Raw genomic sequence first — 26389 nt, forward strand, 5'->3', positions numbered from 1 at the left:
GATCAGTGGTTCCATAGCATGCCCTTGAACTTGTCACTCTACATTCTTACCATGTTCAGATTGCAGATCCCCAGAAATGAAATGCGTTCCCTCCCCAGGCTTCTGTTCAACCTAGCCCCTCCACCTGGAATTCCCTTCCCTTTCTCTGGGAAATTCCCATCAACCTCTGAGGCCTTTCTATGGCCCCCTAAGGTTTGAATGAAAGCCCCTCCCATGAGCACCTATAACACCCCAAGCTTAGGCCATCTGAGCATCTACCAAACTGTACTGTGTCACCTGTGTGACGAAGAATCACCAACCACCACCCCACTCAGGGCTCTCACATCTGCCTGGTTCAGGGTCCCCCTAACAAGTACAGGTATGAAGGATTTGCACAGCAGCCTGCTATTTGCCCAGGGCCCCTCTGACTCCTAGGTAACCTGGGACGTTGTAGGGTTGAGCCCTCCTGGTCTGTCAGCGGTGGCATGACCAGTATGGCCAGCCAATCATGGGGAAGCCCTCTGTGGATGGAGTGGATCGCTGGGGCCTAGGTGAGGACAATAATGACAGAAGCAACAGGAATGTTAATAGCAAGCCCAGCACTTACTCTGGGCTATGACTAAATTATTTACAGATATTGAATCTTTCACTGCATTGAGGTAGATATTTTGGCAGTGTGTTGGAGGTATATTGTGCTGGTTCATGAGAGCCAATTATTAAGATTTAGGAATTCTACCATCTGGTTTTTAAACCATTGGTTACTTGAAATTGACCACTATGGGAGTATTTACACTAAAGACATCAGCAAATGCTAAAAATCATGGATTTATTTTTTGAGGGGAGAGCTAATTTACCAGCACACTGGATATTGTTGTTAACTCCATTTCATAAATGAGAAAACTAAGGCATAGAGAAGTTGCATAACTTGCTTGAGGTCACAGCTAGTATTTTAGTTATCTACTGCTTCATAACAAATTGCCCCAACTTAGTGGCTTAAAACAACAATGATTATTGGTTATTTCTCACAGTTTCTGTGGGTCAGGCATTCAGACAGGCTGGAGTGTGGATACCTTGTCTCTGCTCCATGCTGTGTGGGGCCTCAGATGGAAGCCTAGAAAGCTGGGCCTGGAGGAATCTGAAGGCTCCTTCACTCACAGCTAATGATGGACACTGGCTGTTGCCAGGGCTGAACTGGAAAGCCAGGATGCAGTCCCCAGGTGGCCTCTGCTTCCTTACAACACGATGTCCCTAGAGAGTGATTGCAGGTGGAACTAGATCCTTTGTAGGACTGAGACTGGGCAATCCCACAGCGACCCTCAGCCTACTCCTTTGGTCAGGGCAGTTACAGTCCTGTTTCTGCTCAAGGGGAAGGACCATAGCCACCCTCTCAGCAGGAGTGCCAGTCGCATAGTTAGAAGAACCTGTGGGGTAGGTGTGGCCATCTTTGGAAGAGACAGTCCCACACTGCCAATAGGTGGTGAAGCAGAGACTTGAACACATGGTCAGGCTCTGGAGTTCATGCTCTGAGAAGGCGAGCAGCGAGGGGCGAGGCCTGCTGGTAACAGAGCCCAAGCAGGGACCAGGCGCCCTCGCTGGCCTCCTGCTCTTGTCCACCCAGCACTGCTGAACCCTTTTCCTGAACATCCGCCTCAGGGCCCTCCTGTGTTATCCATAATCTCATCCTCTCTTTCCTTTCCCAATAGACCTTGGGAGCATTAACATTGACACCCAAATCATTAGTTGTCGGAAATCCGCCTCAGGTTTTCTTCCTTCAGCCTTCTGTCGTTGAGACGACATGGTTGCCTGCGCTCACTAGTGAGCAGCTTCCTAGAAAAGCACCCGCCTTCCTACCTAAAACAGTTCGAATTCTTGTATGGTAGTGGAGAAAAAGAAAAACATAAAGGCCTGGTTTCCTGGAGGCGGGCTGAATAACCATTATCCTAAATTATGTTTCTCACTAGACCCTTGGGGCTTAGTGACCCTGTTGCTGCAGGACATGACATTAAGTTGGGGCTTTATTTACTTTATGAATGAATTGATGAGAACAAATATATTTTGTAAGTTACTTTGCGCCAGGTACTGTCCTAAATACTGTATGGGTATTAGCTCATTTAATCTTCACAAAAGCTCTGCAACGCAGGGAAATAATAATCCTATTATTATCTCCATTCTACACGTGGGGAAATAGACGCAAAGAATAAGGAATTTGTTCAAGAGCATGGAGCTAGTAACTGGTAGAGTCAACTCTGCTACCCTTCTTAACAGGAGGGAAGGAGGGGAGGGAGAAGGGAGGGAGTTCCTTGTAGGTGGCATAGGTACAGATCTTTTTTTTAATTCCATTCAGCCACTCTATGTCTTTTGATTGGGGCATTTAGTCCATTTATATCTAAAGTAATTATTGATATGTTTGTAGTTATTGACATTTTATTAATAGTTTTCTGATTGTTTTTGCAGTTCTTCTTTGTTCCTTTCTTTTTAAATTTTATTTTTCAATTCCAGTTTACATTCAGTATTATTTTGTGTTAGTTTCAGGTCTTCAGGACAATGGTCAGACAATCATCTACTTTACAAAGTGATCCATCCAATATTTCAAGTACCCAACTGGGAACATACAAAGTTATTACAATATTATTGACTATATTCCCTAGACTGTACTTTACTATTTTGTAATTTCCAATTTATACTAAAAAACCATTTTTTTTCTTCACCAGAAGATGTATTTTTATTGATTTTAGTGAGAGAGAAAAGGGAGGAGAGAGACAGACAGACAGAGAGAATCTTCAACTTAGGCATGTGTCCTGACTGGGAACAGAACCTGCAACCTTTTGGTGCACAGCAAAACGCTCCGGCCAACTGAGCAGCCTGGCCTGGGCCCAATTTGTACTTCTTAATCCCTCCCCTTTGCACCAGCCCCCCCTCCCCCCGCAGTCGGCAGTCTGCTCTCTGTTGATGTGAGTTTGATTCTATTTTGTTTGTTCATTTGTTTTCTTCTTTAGATTCCATGTACAAGTAAAATCATGTGGTATTTGTCTTTGTCTGACGTATTTCACGTAGCATAATGCCCTCTAGGTCCATCCATGCTGTCACAAATGGTAAGATGTCATTCTTTTTATGGCCGATTAATATTACATTGTATATGTACCACATCTTCTTTATCCACTTATTTATTGATGGGCACTTGATCTGCTTCCATACCTTGGCTGTTGTAAATAATGCTGCAGTGAACATAGGTGCGCACGTATTCTTCTGAATTAGTGTTTTGGGTTTCTTCAGCTATATACCCAGAAGTGGAATTGCTGGGTCATATGATAGCTCTATGTTTAAGTTTTTGAGGAACCTCCATGATGCTTTCCACAGTGGCTGAGCCAGTCTGTATTCCCACCAACAGTGCATGAGGGTTCCCTTTTCTCCACATCCCCAGGTGAGTTATTGATGATGGCCATTCTGATAGGAATAAGGTGATATCTCATTGTGGGTTTTTTGTTTTGTTGTGTTTTTTTAAATCCTCACCAGAGGATATTTTTTCCATTGCTTTTTCAGAGAGAGTGGAAGGGGGAGAGAGAGAGAGAAACACTGATGTGAGAGAGACACATAGACTGGTTGCCTCCCTCACAGGTCTGAACTGGGGCCGAGCCTGCAACTGAGGTACATGCCCTTGGCCAGAATCAAACCCAGGACCCTTAAGTCCCTAGGCCAAAGCTCTAACCACTGAGCAAAACTGGCCAGGGCTCTCACTGTGGTTTGACTTTGCATCTCTGATGATTAGTGACCTTCATAATCTTTCCATGTGTCTCTTGGCCATCTATATGACCTCTTTGGAGAAGTGTCTGTTCAGGTCCTTTGCCCATTTTTTCATTGGATTATTGTTATTTGGTGCTGAGCTGTATAGTTCTTTACAAATTTGGATATTAACCCCTTTTGCATGTATCATGGACAAACATCTCCCATTTGGTGCGTGGTCTTTGCGCTTTGCTGATGGCTCCCTTGCTGTGCACACCCTAGTTTGGTGCCATCCCGTTGTGTTTGTCTTTTGCTTTTTCTGGCCCAAGAAGGTGTATACAATATTGCTAATAGAAATGTCAGGCACTTTGCTACCTGTCTTCATCTAAAATTTTATTGTTTTGAGTCTTGCATCTAAGTCTTTAATCCATTTTGAGTTTATGCTTGTATATGTTGTAAGAAAGTGGTCTAGTTTTTTGTTTTTTTGCATGTATCTGTCCATTTTCCCAAAATTATTTATTAAACAGAGTGTCTTTACCTCATTGTATAATCTCACCTCCCTTGTCGTTTATCCAGTGACCATATAGGCATGGGCTTATTTCTGGGCCCTCTATTCCATTCTATAGATCTGTTTGTTTTTATGCCAGTACCATGCTGTTTTAATTGCTGTTTGTTTTCTAGTATATTTGACATCAGGAGGTGTAATACCTCCGGCTTTGTCCTGTTTTCTCATGATTACTGTGGCTTTTCTGGATCTTTGGTGGTTCCATATAAATTTGTGAATTGTTTGTTCTAGTTCTATAAAGTATGACATTGGTATTTTGGTAGGAATTGCATTGTATCTGTAGATTAATTTGAGTAGTGTGGACACTTTAATGATGTTAATTTTTCCTATCCATGAACATGGTATATGCTTCCACTTACTTGTATCTTCTTCAGTTTCTTTCTTCAAAGTCTTATAATTTTCTGAGCACGGGTCTTTTACCTGCTTGGTCAAATTTATTCCTAGGCATTTTTTTTATGCAATTGTAAATGAAATTTTTTCTTAGTTTCCCTTTGTTCATTATTGGTCTATAAATATACAACAGATTTTTGAATATTTATTTTGTATCCTGCTACTTTATTGAATTCATTTATCAATTCTAGTAGTTTTTTGGTGGACTCTAGGATTTTCTCAATACAGTATCATGTCATCTGCAAATGATAGTTTTGCTTCCTCCCTTCCTATTTGGATGCCTTTTATGTTTTCTTCTTGTCTGATGGCTGTGGCTAGGACTTCCAGTGCTATGTTGAATAAGAGTAGTGCAAGTGGACATCCCTGTCTTGTTCCTGTTCTGCTTTTAGGTTTTTCCCCATTGATTATGATGTTAGCTGTGTTTTGTCATGTATGCCCTTTATTATGTTGAAGTATGTTCCCTCTATTCCCACTTTGCTGAGTTTTGTCATAAATGGGTGCTGGATTTTGGCAAATGCTTTTTTTTTGCATCTATTGATATGATCAGATGATTTTTATCCTTCATTTTTTTATGTGATGTATCACATTTATTGATTTGCATCCCAGGAATAAATCTCACTTGATCATGGTGTGTGATCTTTTGAATGTATTGCTGAATTTTGTTTGCTTATATTTTGTCGAGAATTTTCATATCTGCCCAGCCTGTGTGGCTCATTGATTGAAAATCAACCCATGAACCAGGAGGTTGCTGGTTTGACTCCCAGTCAGGGCACATGCCCTGGTTTCAGGCTGTATCCCCGGTAGAGGACACGTAGGAGGCAGCTGGTCAATGATTCTCTCATCATTGATGTATCTACCTCTCTCTCCTTCTCCCTTTCTCTCTCTGAAATCAATTTTTTTAAAAAGAATTTCATTAAGGATATTGGCTTATAATTTTCTTTTTTCTTTTTTTTTTTTTTTTGGTAGTGCCTTTATCTGGTTTTGAAATCAGGATGATGCTGGCCTTATAAAATGAGCTTGGGAGTTTTCCATCCTCCTGAATTTTTTGGAACAATTTGAGAAGGATAGGTGTTCATTCTTCTTTCAATGTTTGATAAAATTCACCTGTCAAGTAATTCGGTACAGGACTTTTGTTTGTTGGGAGTTCTTTGCTTACTGATTCAAGTTCATCGGTTGTAATTGACATGTTCAGATTTTTTTTTTCTTGATTTAGTCTTGGAAGATTATATGTTTCTAAGGTTTTATACATTTCTTCCAGATTGCCTAATTTGTTATCATACAGTTATTTGTAATATTTTCTAATAATCCTTTATTTTTCTGCGTTGACAGTTTTTACTTCTCTTTCATTTTTATTTAGTTATTTAGTTAGTTATCATTTATGTCTCCTTTCTTTTTCTTTATGAGTCTGGTTAAAGGTTTATCAGTCTTGTCTATCTTTTCAAAGAATGAGCTCTTAGTTTCATTGAACTTTTGTATTTTTTTTAGATTATTTTGTTTATTTTTGCTTTGATGTTTATTATTTCCTTTCTTCTACTCATTTTTGGGCTTTGCCTGTTGTTCTTTTTCTAGTTTCTTTACATTTAAAAACAAATTGTTTATTTGAGATTTTTCTTGTTTCTTAAAGTAGGCCCTCATTGCTATGAATTTTCCTCTTTAGAACTGCTTTCATTGTGTCCCACGGATTTTGGGTTGTTTTTATTTTTTATTTGTACCAAGGTCTATATTGATTCCGTCCTTGACCTCATTGCTAACCCATTCATTGTTTAGTAACATGTTATTTAGCCTCCATGTGTTTGTGTTTCTCAATTTTCTTCTTGTATTTGATTTCTAGTTTCATACTATTGTGGTTGGAGAAGATGCTCTTTATGATTTCAACCTTTTTAAACTTACTGATACTTGTTTTGTGGCCTAACATGGTATTTATTCTGGAAAATGTTTCATGGACACTTGAAAATAATATATATTCTGCTTCTTTGGGGAGAAATGCTGTGAAAATGTCAATTAAATTCATCTGGTCTAAGGTGTCATTTATGGCTGCTGTTTTCTTCTTAATTTTCTGTCTGGAATATCTATCCACTGATATCAATTGGGTGTTAAAGTCCCCTACTATGATTGTATTACTGTCAATCTCTCCTTTATGTCCATCAATATTTGCTTTATACAGGGTTGGGCAAAAATAGGTTTATAGTTATGAATACGCAAAACACAGAGTTAATAAAACTATTGTAATAATCATAACCTGAATGTCTTTTTCCAATGAACAGTGGTAAACCTACTTGTGTACCCCCTGTGTATTTAGGTGCTCCTATGTTGGGTGCACATATGTTTACAAGGCTTATATCCTCTTTTTGGATTGTGATCCCTTTATCATCATATAATGTCTTTGTCTTTTTGCATTTGTTTTAAAGTCTATTTTGTGTGATATCATTATTGCTATCACAGCTTTAAAAAAATTTCTATTCATGTGAAATATCTCTTTCCATCCCTTTCAGCCTGTGTGTGTCCTTTGCCCTGAGGTGGGTCTCCTGTAGACAGAATATTCATGTTATTGTTGAGAAATCAGCTGACAGTTTATTGGAGCATTTTTCTTTTCCATTTATCTACCTTCTGTCGTTTGATTGGAGCATTTAATCCATTTACATTTAAGGTGATTATTGATAGGTATGTAGTTATTGCTATTTTATTATACATACCTATTTTATTTCTCTCTTCCTTCCCTTCTTTCTTTCATACAGAAGTCTCTTTAGCATTTCTTTTAATAGTATTTTGGTGTTTATGAACTCCTTTGGTTTTATTTATCCATTTATTTAGGTCTGGTAAGCTTTTTAGTTCTTCAATTTTAAAAAATAGTCTTTCTGAGTAGAGTAGTCCTAGGTGTAGATCATTGCTTTTCATCACTTTGAATATTTCGTTCCAATTCCTTCTGGCCTGAAATGTTACTGTTGATAAATCAGCTGACAGTTTATGGGGACCCCCTTGTAAGAAACTGTCTTTCTCTTGCTGCTTTTAAGATTCTCTTTTTGTCTTTAACCTTTGCCATTTTAATTATGATATGTCTTGGTGTGGGCCTTTTGGATTCATCTTGTTCAGGACTCTCTGTGCCTTTTGGACTTGTGTGTCTTTTTTCATCATCAGGTAGGGAAATTTTTCAGTCATTATTTCTTCAACTAGGTTCTCATTCTCTTGCTCTCTCTCATCTCTTTCTGGTACCCCAATGATGCGAATATTGTTACACTTAATGCTACCATAGAGGTCCCTTAAAGTATTCTCATTTTTAAAAATTCTTTTTTCTTTCTGCTGCTCTGATTGGGTGTTATCTGCTACATTATCTTCCAGATCACTGATTCGATCCTACTTCATCTAATCTGCTGTTGATTCCTTCTAGTGTATCCTTCATTTCACATACTTTATTCTTCACTCCTGGCTGGTACTTCTTATAGTTTTTATGTTCTTTTTATGCTTACTATCTCTTTGTTGAAGTTCTCACTGAGCCCATCCATTCTTCCTCTAAGTTCCTTGAGCATCCTTATAACCATTGTTTTGAACTCTGTATTTTGTTAATTGCTGCCTCCATTTTATTTAGTTCTTTTTCTAAGGATTTATTCTGTTATTACATTTGGGGCATGTTTGTTTGTCTTTCTATTTTGGCTGCCTCTCTGTATTTGTTTCTGTGCATTAGGTAGATCTTTCATGTCTCCCAATTTTGGTAGAGTGGCCTTATGTGGTAGGTGTCCTGTGGGGCACAGTGGTGCAGTCTGCTTGATCACCTTAGCTAGGTGCTTTAAAAGTGTTTTTGTGCTCGGCTGGGTGTGGCTCAGCGATTGAGCAGTCGACCTAGGATCCAGGCAATCAGGGTTCGATTCCTGGTCAGGGCACATGCCTGGCATGCAGGAAGCTGATCAATGACTCTCTCATCATTGATGTTTCTATTTCTCTCTCTCCCTCTCTTTTCCTCTCTCTGAAATCAATAAAGATATATATATATATATTTTTAAATGTTTTTGTGGGGGTTATCTGAGCTCCTGTTGTAGTTGAATCTCTTTTTTTAATATATCTTTATTAATTTCAGAGACTCTCTATAGTGTTGTGTTTAGATTCCTTTCTCTTTATTTATTGTATATTTCTTGTAGATTTTTTATTTGTGTTACCTTTTTCTTCATATATACTAATCTATATTTATACCAGTCTATTTTAAGTTTGATGGTTGCTTAAGTTTGAACACATTCTAAAATCACTACAATTCTTACTTCCCCTCCATATTTATGTTTTTGTCTTCTTTTTAATTTTTTTATGTGTTTGTGCATATCCTTTAATTTATAGTTGTAATTACACATAATCTTTCTACTTTTGCCTTTTCACCTTTGTACTAGTTTTGTAGGTGGTTGATCTACTGCTTTTACTGTTTGTCTTTCTCAGTTAACACTTCTTTCATATATATATATATATATATATTTAAAATTAAATTTATTGGGGTGACATTGGTTAATTAAATTATATAGGTTTCAAGTGTATGGTGCTATGATATCTCATTTGTGTATTGCATTGTGTGTTTACTATCCCAAGTCAAATCTCTTTCTGTGACCATATATTTGACTCCATTTATTCTTTACCACCTGCCCCACACACACACCCTTCCTTCTAGTAACCACCACACTGCTGTCTGTGTCTATGACTTTTCGAGGGTTTGTTTGTCCTGTTTATTCATTTGTTGCTTTCAGTTTTATATCCCACATATCAATGATTACCCATATTTTTGCTCTTTTCTTTTCTACTTGAAGAATTCCCTTTAACATTTCCTGTAATACTGATTTAGTGGTGATAAATTCCTTTAGCTTTTTCTCATCTGGGAAACTCTATTTCTCCTTCGATTCTAAATGATAGCCTACCTGGGTAGAGCAATTTTAGTTGTAGGTCTTTGCTTTTCATCACTTTGAATATTTTGTGCCAATCCTCTGGCCTGCAAAGTTTCTGTTGAGTAATCAGTGGACAGTGTTATGGGAGCTCCCTTGTAGGTAACTAACTGCTTTTCTCTTGCTGCTTTTAAGATTCCCTCTTGTCTTTAGCCTTTAGCATTTTAATTATGATGTGTCTTGTTGTGGGCCTCTTTGGGCTCATTACGTTTGGGACTCTCTCTTCTCTTTCTGGTTTCCTTATGATACAAATGTTGCTATGCTAAATGTTATCTCAGAGGTCACTTAAACTAGCCTCACTTTTCAAATTATTTTGTGTTTGCTGTTGCAATTGCATTTGCCTGTTATCTTACCTTCCAGATTGTTGAACTGATTCTCTGCTTTATCTAATCTGTTGTTTCCCTTCTAATATATTCTTCATTTCAGTTAGTGTTTTTCATTTCTGACTGGTTCTGTTTATGGTTTCTATCTGTCTGTTGAGGTTCTCACTGAGTTTATCTATTCTGCTCCTGAGTTCATTGACCTTTCTTGTAACCAGTGCTTTGAGCTCTGTATTTAGCTCGTTCCATCTGTTTTAGTCCTTTTTCTGGATTTTGCCCTGATCTTTAATTTAGGACACATTTCTTTGTATCTTCATTATGGCAGCCTCCATGTGTTTGTTTCTATGTATTATATAAATCTGCCATGTCTCCCAGTCTTGGCAGAGTGGCCTTATATAGTAGGTGTCCTTTGAGGTCCAGTGCCACAGTCTCCCTGTTCACCTGAGCTGGGTGGCTCAGGGATGCACCTTTTGTTGGTTGTGTGTCTCTCCTATTGTAGCTCTGCCTTGGTTGCTGTTGGCACATCAGTTAGTAGGATCGACTACCCAGAGAGAGTTTCTCCCTGGTCCCTCTCCCTCCTAGTGAATCCACGTTTCTGCTGTTTAAGAGAAATGCCTGGGACTCCAGCAGTCTTCCATCTCACTTGAATGCAATCTTCGCTGGTTTTCACAGCTAGATTTTATGGGGATTCCTTTACCTGGAACCGGTGCTACAGGCTGTGGAGACCTATGTGTGCCTGTCCTCGCTCTGAGTGGGATCTTGCAGCTGAGACATTCCACCAGATTCTTAATCACCACATATGTGCCATGGGACCAGTCCATTTTGTAACTGCCCCTCCCATCAGTCTCAGTGTGGCTTCTTGTTTATATCCCTAGTGATAGGATTTCTGTTTGACTAGATGTCAGGTGGTTCTCAATGATGGTTGTTCTATAATTTAGTTGTAATTTTGAGGTGCTTGTGGTAGGAGGCAAGTATAGCATTTACTTACCCACCATCTTCACCAGAAGTGTCCTTTCTCAGGTTTTTCCATAATGCACAGAGATTACTTATTTAATAAAAATGATAAGCATTCCCTCTGAAAAAGAAAAAGTGCAACTCATAAATATTTTAGGAGAATTTGCTAAGATAAATATTTCTGAAAAAGGAAGTCTTCCTCCAATAAGGTCAACCTTGCTTCCTAGTTTATGTTTGGTACAAAAATACAGTTTTAAGGAGGGGTAAGATGTTTCTAAATAAACAGTTATCTTACCAGGTACACCTCTACCTATTATCTGAGAAAGCCAGATATTTGCTGGCTTTCACAGGCACATAGAGCCCTGGTCAAAGCTGCTCTCCTAGCTACCTCTTGTCATCCCAAGATGAGGCACCAGCCCTCAGTGTACTCCAATCTGTGTGGCATATGAAGGGTCAGTCTCTTGCCCTACCTTTTCCATCAGACCCATAGCCCAGAGAGCAACCTGACAAGCTGGAGCCTGTTTGCCATGGCCTAGCCAAGTGGCAGCCTCAATGGCTGAGTGGTTGTGGCACATCCTGTTGGGCAGGACCAACTTGATGGGCAGCCTACTCAGTATCAACATGGGGCAGACTCTCCTCCCTGAGAAACCAAAGCTACATGGCCCAGGGGAGTTTGAGAAAATTCTCGCTCCTACATCATCCATGGACATATAATTTTTTCCTGCGGGATGGCAGCTATGGTGGTTTTGAACATTTTTGCATAGCCTCGAGGGGCAGGGCCTGCATCATTTGAGGGTCATGATCAGTAAACCTGGAAGGTGCATTATTCTTCCATGTGCATCAGATACAGAAGCTCAGCTCTAGGCACAGCACGAAGGTGGGCCTTGTGCCTCTTTTCTCTTCCCTCACCAGCCTAAGGGCTCCTACCTCCTTGCTCCCTGGTCCCTCTCCCTCCCCCAGTGGCCAGTCTAACCTATCCCCTCTCCTCTTCACACATATGCAGCATCTTTCCTTCTTCTTCAAAACTTTTCAACAAAGGTCAATTTTTTTCAGCTTTATATTTGTGGAAGAAAAGGATCTAATCACCCAATTCATGCTAAGTATTAATGAATAAGAACACTTTAATGTATTCACCCAAAAGAATGAATCTTCTAACAGCAGAATTTTACTATTTGGAGGCAGAGTGGTAGGCAGAGGTTTGTTTTGTTTTATTTAATGCATTTCTAGAAAACAAATCCCAAATTACATCATCTAGTAACTGGAAATTGGGTTCTCAATTATTGTATAGAAACATCACTGCCAACCAGAATCTCACAGATGCATAATTTATTAGAACTTTAATGGAAATTGGATGCTAAATAATAATAATAACAATAATAATAATAATAAACATGTATTGAGACATTTCTATGCAATACAAGTTATGTTATCTTACTCAATTCATGCAACAACTTTATGAAGTAGGGACTGTTATTCTGGTTCGTGTTTTATGGATGAAGAAATCATGCTTGAAGAAGTTTTGCTAAGGCTATATTGCAACTAAGGAAGCTGGAGTTTGAATCCTGAAAGTTTGGCTTCAGGGTATGGACACTTCTACTATGTATTACCGTCTTCCACCTACTTTTCAGGGACTAGGACACTGAAGTTGCATGGGAATTGGCAGTAGGGTGAACAATGAGTGAATAGCCAAGGACAGAGCCTTCCTCCTCCTTGGCACCAATTCTCTTTCACCAGAAGCAAGACATGCAATTCTATGAGCCACAGAGGGCAGAAGGAGGCAGTAGAGACCCTGAAAGTTACTCCTAACTAATTGGTATTCAAATGTCTTTTATTCACGACTTTTATTCAAATGAGAGGCTACTTGAAGTTCAATATATCCTGAAGGTAGAAGTGAGTTACTCTTCCTGAAGGTGGGAGGGGGCAGCCCAAACTTTAATCTTGACTTATGACTTACTTTGACCAATAGAATACTGTGGAAGCAATGTAACACTTCTGAGCTTAGGCCTCAAGAGACTGCACTCTTTTGCTCTTCTCTTGGAGTCCCACCATCTTGTGATCAAGTTCAAGCTAGCCTTCTGGATAACAAGAGCCTATATGGCCTCAGTCATCCTTGCTGAGACCATTATAAGCCAACCCGCCAGCTGACCATGCCCATCGGAGATCAACAAAGCCCAGCCCAGACCAGCTGAAGCTGGTCCAAATTGCTGACCTGCAAAATTGTGATCTAGGTAAATGGTCTTGTTTTAAGCTACTAAGTTTTAGAATGCTGCAACAACTAATATGGTTCTCCAATAAAAGAATCACAAAATGATTCCATGGACTTCCTCTCAGATCTCAAATGTGAGGAAACAGTACAGCAAGGTTTCCCTCCCCAGAGGATGCCCTACCCCCCATTCTAACCAAAGCCCTTGCCAATCCACCTGTGCCTTAGAATGTGCTGGGCAGACGAGACACATGTCCCCACCTGTTCTAACTTCAAACAGAATTACAATCACACAGGGGGAAAAAAGTTTCCATTACTTGGCCCCAAGAGAGGCAAACTTCCATCTAGAGAATTCTGTTCAGAATTCACTTGTGTGGAGAGAGGGTACCTCTCTGTACTCCACAGGTATCTCCAGACTCATGTCATTCTTGAAGTCTAAGGTGGGGGAAAGAGTGGCAGAGAAAAGGTCTTAAAAGTTAAACCTAGCACATTAGAGCTGCTCAGAAAATACCAAAAAATGTAAATACAAATTTTCAGCTGCAGTGGTAGAAATCCAGGCCCAAGGCCCCAGGTTGATCTTTCAGACTGTTGGGTGCACTGTAAAGCTGTCTCCATTTATTTAGCTCTAATTGAAAGCTGGCATGCTGAGGGTTACTCCACAGGGCATGAAGTATAGCCATCTGTGAAAGATTTCCAAGACTTCCCCTTTACAGAAGCACCCTTCATGTGCTTGAAAAAGAAAATGTCACAGACACACTAAATTAAAACTCAGTTTTGTCTTTGAAAAATAGATTCATTCATTCTTCAGTAGGATGTGGTTGGAGAGATACCAGCATTAACATAATTCTTCAGTGCACTTTATATAGGCCAATCAGAAGAAAGGATACTCAGTAATCTTCCAGAAAAAGTGTTCTTATGGGGGACACAAATGCTAATTCTCACAGAGAGAGACTCTTGGACTCACAATTGACAATGGATAGTTTTCTCAGGGAGATTTTATCTCTTACAGGGGTTGCTTCAACACAATTGGTCAGCTAGTGCTAACTACCATCCAGGAAAAATAAGTTGACTTGCTTTCAAGGTTGTTAGCTATATACATGTTCATTAGTTCACTCACTCACCCCCTTTGTTTATTCAACAAATGCTTATTGGGCCCCTACAGTGTGTGAGACACCATGTTGGCTACTGAGCATACAACTGTGAACAAGATAGGCTCCCTCAAAGCCTACAGTCTCCCAGGAAAGAGAGACAGGCAAACAAGATAGTCAATTTTGGACAAAAGCCAGGATTGTTCAAAACTCTGGACCCATTCACCAGGTATCCATACAGCAGCACTGAAGACATCTGAGCATGCATTGGGCTGCTTACTTAGTCTCTTGCCTTTCTCCTTAGCAAACTTTACCATTAGCATGTAGAGGTAACGAATGTGGGCACTGGGGTTGGGGAAACCTCCATTCAAGTGCTGGCTCTTCCTTAACATCAGTATAGTCTTGGGCAAGATGCATGATTCTCATTGGTAAAATGAGGGGGAAAGCAGCACTATACTTTATATTCATTTTCCTCTTCTTTCTTAGTAACATAGCCTTGGCATTAGTGAAGGCTACAGTGAGCCCAGCTTAAAATAATACCTTGACCAACCTCCCTTGCAACTAGGCATGGCCATGAGAGCAATCTCTGACCCATGGGATGAAAGTGAAAGTTGTTGGTGGGATTTCTGGGAAAGCACTGTAGAGCAAACTCATAGAGTGAGCTGGCATTTAAATATTTTGGCTTTTCTCCTTTCCCTTATTGTCAGGAATATAGACATAAGGGCAGCAGCTACAGCAGCCATATGAGGTAACCTTGAAGATGGAACCAGTTTCTTCTAAACTAAGAAACCAGAAAGACTCTGAGACTCTGATGATCATGGAGCCACCCTCGTATGCCAAGTTTCAGGCTTCTTTTATATGACAGAAATATTAGTGTCTTTTAAAATAACTATTATTCCTGGTCTTTATCAAGAAACTAAAGGCATTCAATAAAAAAGTTGAAAGAAAGGAAGGAAGGAAGAAAAAAGGAAGTAGGAGAGAAACTAAAAGCAACTCCATAAGTGTTGCTGTGGGAGTTGATTGAGGCCATTCATATAGAGCACTTAGTCCAGGGTCTGGTTGCAGTAACTTCGCAGGACAGGAGAGTTCACATTTTCAATACACATTTAAAATATTCATATGTCTTAGCTCAGGCTGCTATAGGAAAATAACACAGACTGTGTGGCTTAAACACCAGATATTAATTTATCAGGGTGCTGGAGGCTGGGAAGTCCAAGGTCAATTTAATTCCTGGTGAGGCTCCTCTTTCTGGCATGTAGATGCCATGTTCTCACTGTGTCCTCACATGGCAGAGAGAGGGAGAGAGCACTGGTCTTTCTTTTCTTATAAGGGCCACATCTCATCATAGGGCCACATCCTAATCACCTCATCTAAAATTAATTATCTCCCAAAGTCCTCACATCCAAAATCATCATATTGGGGTTTAGGTCTTCAATATATTAGTTTGTTAGACATCAGTCCATAACATATATGGGCCCTACCAGAAGTGTTAATTACAGTTGATTTGCATAAGTTACATTAGCATAAGTAGGAAACCTCCTGGATTACAGTTAAGAGTCCTGACGGTTAATAATAAAGGAAAGTCAGGGTGCTGGAGAACTGAAAGTCCAGTATGATGATTGGGGATTGGAGGTTGTGTCCATAAGCTGTTCTCCCTAGCAAGATTTAGATGGGAGGGCCAGCTATTTGTCAAGGCCAGTCCAGATTCATGAGAGTACAGCCACAACAGCTGATTAAGAAAAGAAGGCCCTGAACAATGAAATCAATGGTCAAACCACAAATCCATCTTGCGTTGCATTCTCTCCTTTGTGGGTGAGAAAACAATAGCAGCAGCAGCTGTCTGGAGTGCCTGCCACGTGCCAGGCTCCACCCTCAGTCTCGCCTCCAATTGAATCAGTCAGGACAAGCAGAAGCAGAGGCACATTCAAATGGAAGCTTTGAGGGGAGTTTAATAGAAAGACCATTTGCAAAGGTGTGTGGGCAAGATACAGAAAAACCAAAGGGAGAGTGCAGCACTTGTATGTCAGTAGCAGGGGCCTGTCACCACCCGCCCTCTGACCTGAAGCCATGAGGAGACAGAGCAGTCCCCAGAGACTGTAGAGAGGGTCACCTGGCAGGACACATCCAGCCCATGCTGACCTCACAGGACTGAGCTAACCTTACTCCTCCTGCTCCAAATTCATGTTTCCCAGGGGCTGAAACCTTCCAGAAACTGGAAAGGACTGCTGCCCAGCCTCCCAGACATGGCAGGGGTGGGGTGGGGGTGGGGGTAGAGAGTGAGTCTGGAGGGGCCATGGCCTTTTTTTTTAATTTAATTTTCAAAGCCATCTTATGAGATAGATACTATTATTACCTCTATCTTACAGATGAGGAAACTGAGGACGAGAGAGAGATTAAACCATTTACACATTTAAAACACATGGTTTTGTAAAGATGCACAAAATACTTGGATTCTCTAGAATGAGATGGTGAGCTCCTGTTACCTGAGCTACTCAAAACAGAGTATTTATATTGAAAGATAGGCATGTCTATGTTATAGCTTAATGGACGTGACACTCCCACCTGTCAGATGCAGCCTCTGATTATCTGTGTTTTACTTTGATGAAGTAGAAGTGTAATGAAGTTGAACTAGGTGACCTCTAGGATTCTTTGAAATCAAGTAGTCTCTAATCAGTGACTACTTAAACTATTACTTTTGATTTGTTAAAAGTAAACCATAAAACTATCTTTACCACCAACAACAAAAATTTGTGCTGAAATTTTATAAAACCCTTTCCAGTGAAATATACCAATGCAGTAAGTCATTCTATTCATGGACACGAAAGGGGTTAGTAAGCACAGCAGAGATGACCTAGCATCGGGGAACCCATATTCTGCCCCTCCCAATCGCATTCCTGACCATAATGCCCGAAATTCATTCTTTCAGCCTCTTTTGCATCCCAAGACTTTTTCTTGGAGAGGAAAAAGAAGGTTTCCCTGAAGCTATGACATTTCAGTGGATTATTGGACACTATTAATTGGAATTCTGTTGGTACAATCTACAGGAAATCCAACTCGAACTGGCTAAAGCTAAAAAGAAAATCTAGGATAAGACAGTCTTTAGGTATTCATTGATGCAGGACCCAAAGGGTGTCACCAGGAACCAGCTTCCCTCTCTGTGTCTTGGCTCTACTCCGTGGTATGGGCCCCATATTGAGCTTCATGTAGTTGCAAAGTGACCACCAAAAGCTCTGCGGACCACACCCTTCCAGCATCAAATCCAACAGGAAAACAGAATTCCACTTCTTTAGTAATTCAAATGAAAATCCTAGAATTGAGCCTCTCGGGTCCTGGTTGGCATGGCATGGAGCGTGTGGTCCCTCTGACCAAAGGACTGTAGTACTGTATCCCAATCCCCCAGGGTGGGGTTGGCCCCTCCTACAACAAGGAGGCTGAGGCTGGGCAAAAGATGATCCTGTAGAAGCAACAGGGATGATGCTCAAAGAAGGGGGAAAGGTGAGGGGAAAACAGCCCCTGTGTGCCACAGCCTCAGTGCCATCTTCAGAAAGACGCCCAGGGAACTTTTGCAGACCAGAAGCTGGCTGCAGAAATTCCGAAGTTCCCCAAGCCACAGTGGGATCTGGGGACATGTCCATAACCTCCTCGCTCCGCCCTCCCCTAGAAGCCCCCACCTGTCTCAGCCTTCCTTCTCGGGGAAGGGCACAAAGATGGAAAACGTAGCTCCCAACACCATCGCCTTCCATTTTCCACTCGGTCCCTGGAGAGTTCCTCCCCTGCCCCATGTCTGAGTTGGAATGTTGCCTTCTAAAGCCATCCCTAATAAAACCCACACCTCCCCATCTTTCTCAAGAGCAAAACTCCTCCTCTTTTATGTACTCACAATACTCCGTACATACATTATCTTCAAAAGAGCATTTTTTTATGTATCAAAAGTATTTACACACCAGTCCCTCATATTCTACACTCACTGCGCACTCACACCCAACTGGATTAGAAGCTGTTTGAGAGCAGGGGTTTGCTTTTGTTCATTCTGAGTCCCTAACATGTGCGTAACATCTAGAATGGTATTCAGAAATGTTGGATGGGTGAATGAATGAATGAATGAATGAATGAATGAATGAATGAAAGCCTTCTACAGCTCTTGACCGCTAAAGAAAAACAGCAGCATTCATTTGTGTATCTAGTTAATCAATAGTGTTTAGTAAACTCTTATTGTGTATATAGGAGGCCTAAGCAAAATGCAGAAGATAACATTAAATCAGGAAAGAGAAAATCAATACTATGCTTATTCTGCTCATTTAAAATAGAAAAACCCTTCTGACAGGAGTGAGGTGATACCTCAGTGTGGTTTTAATTTGCATCTCTGATGATTAGCGACCCTTGAGCATTTTCTCATGTATCTCTTGGCATCTGTCTGTCCTCTTTGGAGAAGTGTCCATTCAGGTCCTTTGCCCATTTTTTAATTGGATTGTTTGTCTTCCTTTTGTTAAGTTGTATGAGTTCCTTATATATTTTGGATATTAACCCCATATCAGATGTATCATTGGCAAATATGTTCTCCCAGACAGCGGGTTCCCTTTGCATTTTGTTGATGGTTTCTTTTGCTGGGCAGAAGCTTTGCAGTTTGATGTAGTCTCATTTGTTTATTTTCTCCTTTGTGTCTCTTGTCCTGGGAGATGTATCGGCAAACACATTGCTATGAGAGATGTCTGAGATTTTGCTGCTTTTTTTCTTCTAGGATTTTTATGGTTTCATGACTTACATTTAAGTCTTTTATCCATTTTGAGTTTATTCTTGTGTATGGTGTAAGTTGGTGGTCTAGTGTCATTTTTTTGCATGTACCTGTCAATTTTCCCAGCACCATTTATCGAAGAGACCGTCTTTACTCCATTGGATGCTCCTGCCTCCTTTGTCAAATATTAATCTAGTGTCATGGTGTGGGTCGATTTCCGGGGTCTCTGTTCTGTTCCACTGATCTAGATTAACAAAAGAACTTATATGGTATATACATTGCTGATGAACACAGATAGTAGAGTGGTGAGGGCAAAGGGGAAAGGGAGAGACATCTCTCAACAATAAAGATTTAAAACAATAGAACAACCCAGAAATAAGAAGGTGCAGTGCCTATGGATTCACATGAGGGACGTACACCGTCAGGGCCTCAGAGGACACGGCAATCACTGGGGAAAATGTGCTGAGTTTGTTCCCATAGCACAAATGCACAGGATGGACTAGGGGCACACTGATGAGTTGTGAAAGCGCCGTTAAAAATCAGATCTGCGAGGCAGAAGGCCCTGGTCTCAAGTCTCCACTTTGCCCCTTACTATGAAATCTCAGTCCAGTTGATCAACTTCTCTGGGCCTCTGATGACTACCTCCTGATCTGCCTGGGTGGCTGAAGCCTTTAAACTGCCTTCATCCTCGATTCCTCCCGAGAGCACGCCCACCTGCCAAATATATCCAAATCCACTGCCTCTGTTTCGCTTCCCGGGGGCACATCTGTCTGAACCACAGTGACTGAGACAAGCACCTCAGTGTCCAGGGCACTCAGCTCCAGCGGTGCCAGCACAGTGAACCCTACTGTGAGCAACTGAGTCTGTGGTGTTCCTGAATTTGAAGGGGAGGGGACCCACACACTGAGGCAGCTGTAGCTTTCTCTCTTCCTTTGCCCGGTTTGGCCCCTCCAGCCTCTTCTCCACCCAGCACAGAGCCCTCCGCACCTGACTGAGCTGCTTCTCCCACCAAGGTGACTCCACTCTCTGCCAGGTCCACCCACTGCCCTTCGACGCTGCTGGCCTCCTACCTGCTCGCCGGATGTGCCAACGCATTTCCCCTCTTGGCCTTTGCCCTGCCCTTCTCTCTCAGGACAGCCACCTTCCCATGTCTTTGCAGCTGAATTCTCGATGTCCTTCAGATCGTAGCTCAGCGAGGCCTCCCCTGACCACCCAGGCAAGTTAAACAGGACTCAGTGGTTCTGTTTTCTTTTCTTCATAACACTGATCACTACTTGAAACTACCTATTCGCTTGCTTAATTGCAGCTGAACTAGAATGTGTGCCTCAGAAATGCAGGGATGCAACTTGTCTAATTAACACTGTGCTTCCAGACCCTGGAATAGTGCCTGACATGTAATAAACAATCACAAGTGTTCGATGAATGAAAGGGTGAGGGAAGGAGGGAAGGAGGGAGGGAGCAGGGCCCTCACAAGGTGATTATAAACACCCAGAGGATTCCCATAGACGTGTCAGCACAGTGCCTGGCAGTCAGGAACTCCTTCATACGCTGTAATTATTATTCCGTATTAGGCAGGCGAGTGAGCAGCACACACCTACCACACGCGACAGAGGAAAGGAGACAAGCGCCCCTTTGCTTGGCCCCAGCCGCCTCTGCAGAGCACGTGCGTGCCCCCCGCGAGCAGCCGCTCAGCTCCCTGGGCTCAGGCTTAGCCAGGGCCGCCCCCAAGGGTGTGGAGTTCACTTTCTCTTGGCAAACCATTGGCTTTTCTTTTCTAAGGGAAAAAGATTCTAAAAAGACACTCATATAACTTCTTGCAGATCAAATGGCTCTTGAAAAACTGCACTTTGATGAGTGAGGGAATCAAAACCACATGGATTAAATTCTTCTCAGGTCTCCAGGGAAAATGGGGGCAGGGCCAGGGGCAGGAATGGCGGACAGTCCGAGATGTTTCAGGTCCTTCAAAGCAGTTTGTTGACCACGTGCCAGCTGACTCAAAGAGAAGGAAACATAAAAGGTTTATTTTTATCACCCATGCTTCTTTTCTTCTGATTTCCCCTCCCCGATGGGGCTGACTTTTGAAAAGGGTAGTGGCTGGACTTTGAGTTTGTATAATTTCTCCCAGAAAGCAATTTCCAAGTCTGTCCCTGAGGAAATGGCCTGAAATATCTGCTGAAGCCAAATATTTGTAATCAGGTACTTAGCGAGTGGCGTTCATTTTTTTATGGTTCTGTTTCCATCTGCATTTTGCTGATCTGGGCAAGTTGCAAAAAGCAGGCCCTGACTCTACAAAGCCGTGACTCACTCTCCCGTTTCTGTGAGAGGGAATCAAGAGGGACACGCACCTCTCACGTCCTTACCTAAGGCAGAGGGAAGCCTCGAACCTCTTCCTCTGCTCCTCGCCCGCGTGCCCAGCACAGTGAGCACGGGTGGGCGTTCGCGTGACGGAGGCCCAGGGTGGCATCTCACTGTGCCCTCCCAAACCACTTCAAGGGACTGCTCTGCTCTGCTCGTTTACAACGGAGGCCGAGGCACAGGGAGATTAGCAGCTTGGCCACAGTCACACAGCTCGTGACTGGCAGAGCTGAGATTCGAACCATGGTTTTGCCAGTGCCAGAGCCTGTGCCCCTGTTATTTCTCTCAGGGTATTCTGTACCTTTGACGTTGTTTCTTTGCTTTTGCTTTTCTAGTCGTCTAAAAGCCACCTTGCTGCCCTGCCTTTTCTCCCAACCACATGACAGAAACGTCCCTGCCCTCCAAGCTGTGTCTCATAGGAAGCTTCTGACACCCCTAGTCGGTGAGACTCCTCCCACCTCTGGACGCCAGGGCACCTGGTGCCCCTCGGCAGCTACCCGTCACAGAGCCAGCTCAGTAGGATGGTTAGGTGCCCCGGCTTTAAATGAGACACAGCACACTTAATCCCTGGCGCGGGACTTTAAATTTACAAACCACTCCGAGACTCAGATTCCTCACCTACAAACAGGGAAAACGGAACAGGCCTGAGCAGTGAGCGAGCGAGGCGCGGACACGGGCCCGTCCCCGCGGGAGCTCACAGCTGGGCTGCTGTAGGGTGGGCTTCCGAGCGGTGGGTTCCTGTGCAGGCCGGCAGAGCCTGTTTCCGCTCTCCTCCCTGACCGCACATTTTCTGATTTGGGCAGCAATTGGATTAGCATTTGACTAACTGAGTCTGAAGAAGAAGAGGGGAGAGAGGGGCTGGTGGGAGCAGCAGAGGGAAACACGGCTCAGGGGAAACAAGGGCAACCAGTGCGGATTGAGAGCCTGCCCTGTGACAGGGTTTCCAGGGTTAATGCGTTTAATCCTCACAGCCCTGGGAGGTAAGTGTTTTTATTGTCCCCCATTTTACAGATGAAGAAACTGAGGCCCAAGAAGGTTGAGTGACTTGCCCAAAGCCATACACTGTATTTAGGACATGCAGAGCAGGGATTCAAAACTCAGCTTTCTGAGCTGGAACCTGGCACTGGGACAAGTTTACTAACCCTTTCCTGGAAGTTTATCCAATGGGGGAGTGGTGGATACTCCCCCAAGAAGACATGTTGGCCTTGTGGTTGCCCATGGCCTTGACAATAAAACAAGCAAAACACTGACTATATAATTTCATGTGTGTCTTTTTAAAGGACTTGATTTATCATATACCTCAGGGTGAGGTTCAGCAAAAATATCCAGGAGGAGTAGGGAAAACTTGAAAGATCAATACGATGGTGAAACATCTAAATTAGTACTAAAATGGTGGGGATCAGGGAAGGCTTCCAGGAGGAAGAGACAGCTAAACTGAGATCAGAAGTGTGAGCGGAGGTAGCTTAATGGAGAAGACACTGTGGATAGGTTAACTCAATAGCCATCCCAGCCCTTTCTGCTGCACTGTCCCCACTATGGAGGCTTGAAGAGCTAGTAGCTCCCAAGACCCCTTGAAGTTTACAGCCGATACAACTCCAGTGGAAGTGGCTGGAGGTTCTTCTAGAAAAACCTTGACTTTTCTTATGAAAGAAACAGAAACGGCTGGTTTAGCCCCTTTCTCTTCCTCCTGCTGCACATGGATGTAATGCCTGGGGCTATCGTATGACCACAGGCAACAAGGTTGAAACAAAAGAGAGTGGCGGAGACCCAGCCCTGTGGTCAGAGGGCCCAGCGCTGGAGCCGTGCTGCTCACACCCTCTGCATGTCTTGTCCTGTGAAAAAAATGAGCTGCTATTTGAGCCTCTAGAATGCAGTTTTTCCCCATTACTTGCAATTGAAGTATTTCTAACTCAGACAGTGGGAAAAATGGGAAAAAATGAGCTGTTCTAGGCAGAAAGCCCACTATGTGTAAAAACCTGGAGGGGAGAAAGACTGGCATATTTGAAAATGGGAATTAAATGTAACCCAAGTACATGGTGCCGGTGCTGGTGGGATGGTGGATGGTGGGTGGTGGGCCCTGGGTGCTCAGAGCAATCAGACTGGAGAATCATACAAGGGCTGCCACAACATGCAGGACCTTGTACAGCGTGTAAGATTAGAATTTGGAAACTATAACAATGGGGGCCATGGAAATGCAGTGTGTGTGTGTGTGTGTGTGTGTGTGTGTGTGTGAGAGAGAGAGAGAGAGAGAGAGAGAGAGAGATCAGGGGAGTGACTGGGATAAAGTTAGTTCTAAAAAGACCTTCTAGCCTGAGTATTTTTATTCTGTAAATACTTCATGAACAGGTGAAAGTAAATTGCTGCAGCCACTTTGAAAAACTATTTTGAAGTATCTACTAAAACTTAACACCCACTACCCATCTCACTACAAGGAAATGAATGCAGGTGTACACCAGAGACAAGCCTAAGCATATTTATAGAAACTTTACTCACAATAGCCAAAGCCAGGCAGCAACTCAAATGCCCATCCAGTCTGAGAGAGCGTGGTGGTCTGCGGGCACCCTCCCGGTCCGGAGCCTACCCGGAGGAAGAGGGCAGGCCGCTGCTCCTGCAGCCACGGGGGTGAAAACCACAGGCCTGACGGTGAGCCAGAGAGGCGCAGGCAAGAGAAGCTATTCTGCTAGTCTGCGCCCCCACGAAGGCAAGGTCAAAGCAAACGTCCAAGAGACAAGCAAGGGAAGTGCCCCTGAGGGAAAACGGGGAGGTCAGGGCAGGCTGGGACCCGTCAGACTGTGACGCAGGTCTGCCCACAGGAGGGAGGGAGGTCGAGTGGAAACATCCTAGACCCCCAGGCTTTTCTAAGGACCCTCGGCAAGGCCGATGGGGAGTCCTTCAGCCAACATTGCCCATCAGAGGACTCCCCGTCGCCCAGGAATGAGCCTGCCATGCGCGATTTTCAAAGGTAGAAGCAGCCTGTGGAAAGCAGCCTCTTGCAGATACACTGATGGGTTTCAGAGCTCAGCACGGTAGGTCAGTCCCCGCAGTCAGAGATCTAAGAGATGCGCTTTCATGGCCAAAACCATGGACAATTCCATAGATGAAGGTTACAAACAGGCAAAATCAACATTCGGGAATAAAAGTCAGAGTGGTGGTTATGTCTGGAATGGGTGGGGTTGGGGTGTGACTGGGAGAGGGCATGGGGGAGCCTTTTGAGATGGCTGGAAATGTTCAATATCTTTTTGTTTTCATCCCAAAGTATTGATTTATTTCTTCTCAATTGCTTCTTTCTCTTTATTATTATTTTTATTGAATTTATTGGGGTGACATTAATTATACAGGTTTCAAGCGTACAATTCTATAATACATTATCTATATATTGTATTGTGTGTTCGCCACCCAAAGTCAAGTCTCTTTCCATCACAATTTATCCCCCTTTTTACCTCTTCTACCTCCCACCCCACTCTCCCTCTGGTAATCACCATGCTGGTCTCTGTGTCCAACAGACAGAGACAGTCTGTTCTCTGTCTCTATAAATGTTTCTGTTTTGTTTGTTAGTTTACTTTGCCAATTAGATTCCACATATGAGTGAATCATATGGTACTTGTCTTTTTCTGAATGGTTTCTTTCACTTAGCGTAATGCTCTCCAGGTCCATCCATGCTTTCATAAGATTTCCTTCTTTTTGACGGCTGATTAGTATTCCGTTATGTAAATGAACCACAGCTTTTTTTATCCACTCACCTGCTGATAGGCACAGGGGCTGCTTCCAAATCTTGGCTACTATAAATAACACTGCAAAAACATAGGGGTGCATATATTCTTTCTGATTAGTGTTTTGGGTTTCTTAGGATATACTCCCAGAAATGGAGTCACTGGGTCAGAAGGCAGCTCCATTTTTAATTTTTTAAGGGAACTCTACCCTGTTTTCTACAGTGGCTGCCCCAGTCTGCATTCCCACCAGTAGTGCACCAGGTTCCCCTTTCTCCACACCCTCCCCAGTACGTGTCATTTGTTGATTTGTTGATGGAGCCATTCTGACAGGTGTGAGGTGATATTTCATTGTGGCTTTAATTTGCATCTCTCTGATGGTTAGTGACATTGAGCATCTTTTTATGTGTCTCTTGACCATCTGAAGGTCCTCTTTGGAGAAGTGTCTACTCAGGTCCTTTCCCCATTTTTTAATTGGATTGATTATTTTGATTGGGGTAGTAATGTGAGGTGGGTAAAAATCTTTCAAGACAACACCTAAGATTTGTACACTTTGTGTGCCACCATAGAAGAAATTAAGAAGTGTCTACTGAGTGAGTGCTCATAGCAAATGCAGTGCTTAGCCCTGGGCACACCGGGGTGGGGCTGAAGCAGCAGGGATGCCACCCTCCAGGGGCATGCAGCAAGGAGCCTGGCCTGGACCCCAAGACCGAGACAGGGAGGCCAGTGGCAGTGAGGCCAAGGCCTGTGACACTGCAGACAGTCATGTCCAAGAGACAGTTCATCTGATCCTTGAAAAGAGGGAATGAAGCAAAACAACCAACTCACAAGAAATGGGCACTGGAGATATGAGAGCAGGTGAGCCCACTGCGACCGCTGACAGTGGAGAATGCTTTTGGGGAGATGAATTCTAGGGAGACAGGGTGACAGTTCACACTGGGACCTCAGGGAGCCCTGAGTCCCTGGAATCTCCTCTTCCCTGGAGTCAGGCTCATCTCCCCATGCCCAGCAATCAGTTTCATTTGGTTTAAAAGGATCCACAGGGAAATTATGTCTGATATTTTTCAAAGCCAGGAAAGGATTTCACACCTGCTGGGAGGCAGGTAGAGGAATGGAGCCCCTGGGGGGAAGGGGTGCCAATTAGAGCCAATTAGAACTAAATTGACCTGTCATTTGCCAGAAATGCATAATGGAACTCAATTTATGCTGTTCTGGAAAACTAAGGATTCCTCCTGTGAGTTCATTTGCTCAGAGAAAGTTTTTTTTGTTAATCCTCACTCCAGGACTTTTTTTCCATTGATTTTTTTTAGAGAGAGTGGGAAGGAGGGAGGGGGGAGAGAGAGAGAAACATGGATGTGAGAGAGACACATTGCACAGGCAGGGCCAGGAATCGAACCTGCAACCCAGGTGTGTACTATTGACAGGGAATTGAACCCTCGACCCTTCGGTGCACAGGCCGATGCTGT

The sequence above is a fragment of the Miniopterus natalensis genome, chromosome 15 (genome assembly GCF_054644295.1).
Source record: "Miniopterus natalensis isolate mMinNat1 chromosome 15, mMinNat1.hap1, whole genome shotgun sequence".
Taxonomy (NCBI): domain Eukaryota; kingdom Metazoa; phylum Chordata; class Mammalia; order Chiroptera; family Miniopteridae; genus Miniopterus; species Miniopterus natalensis.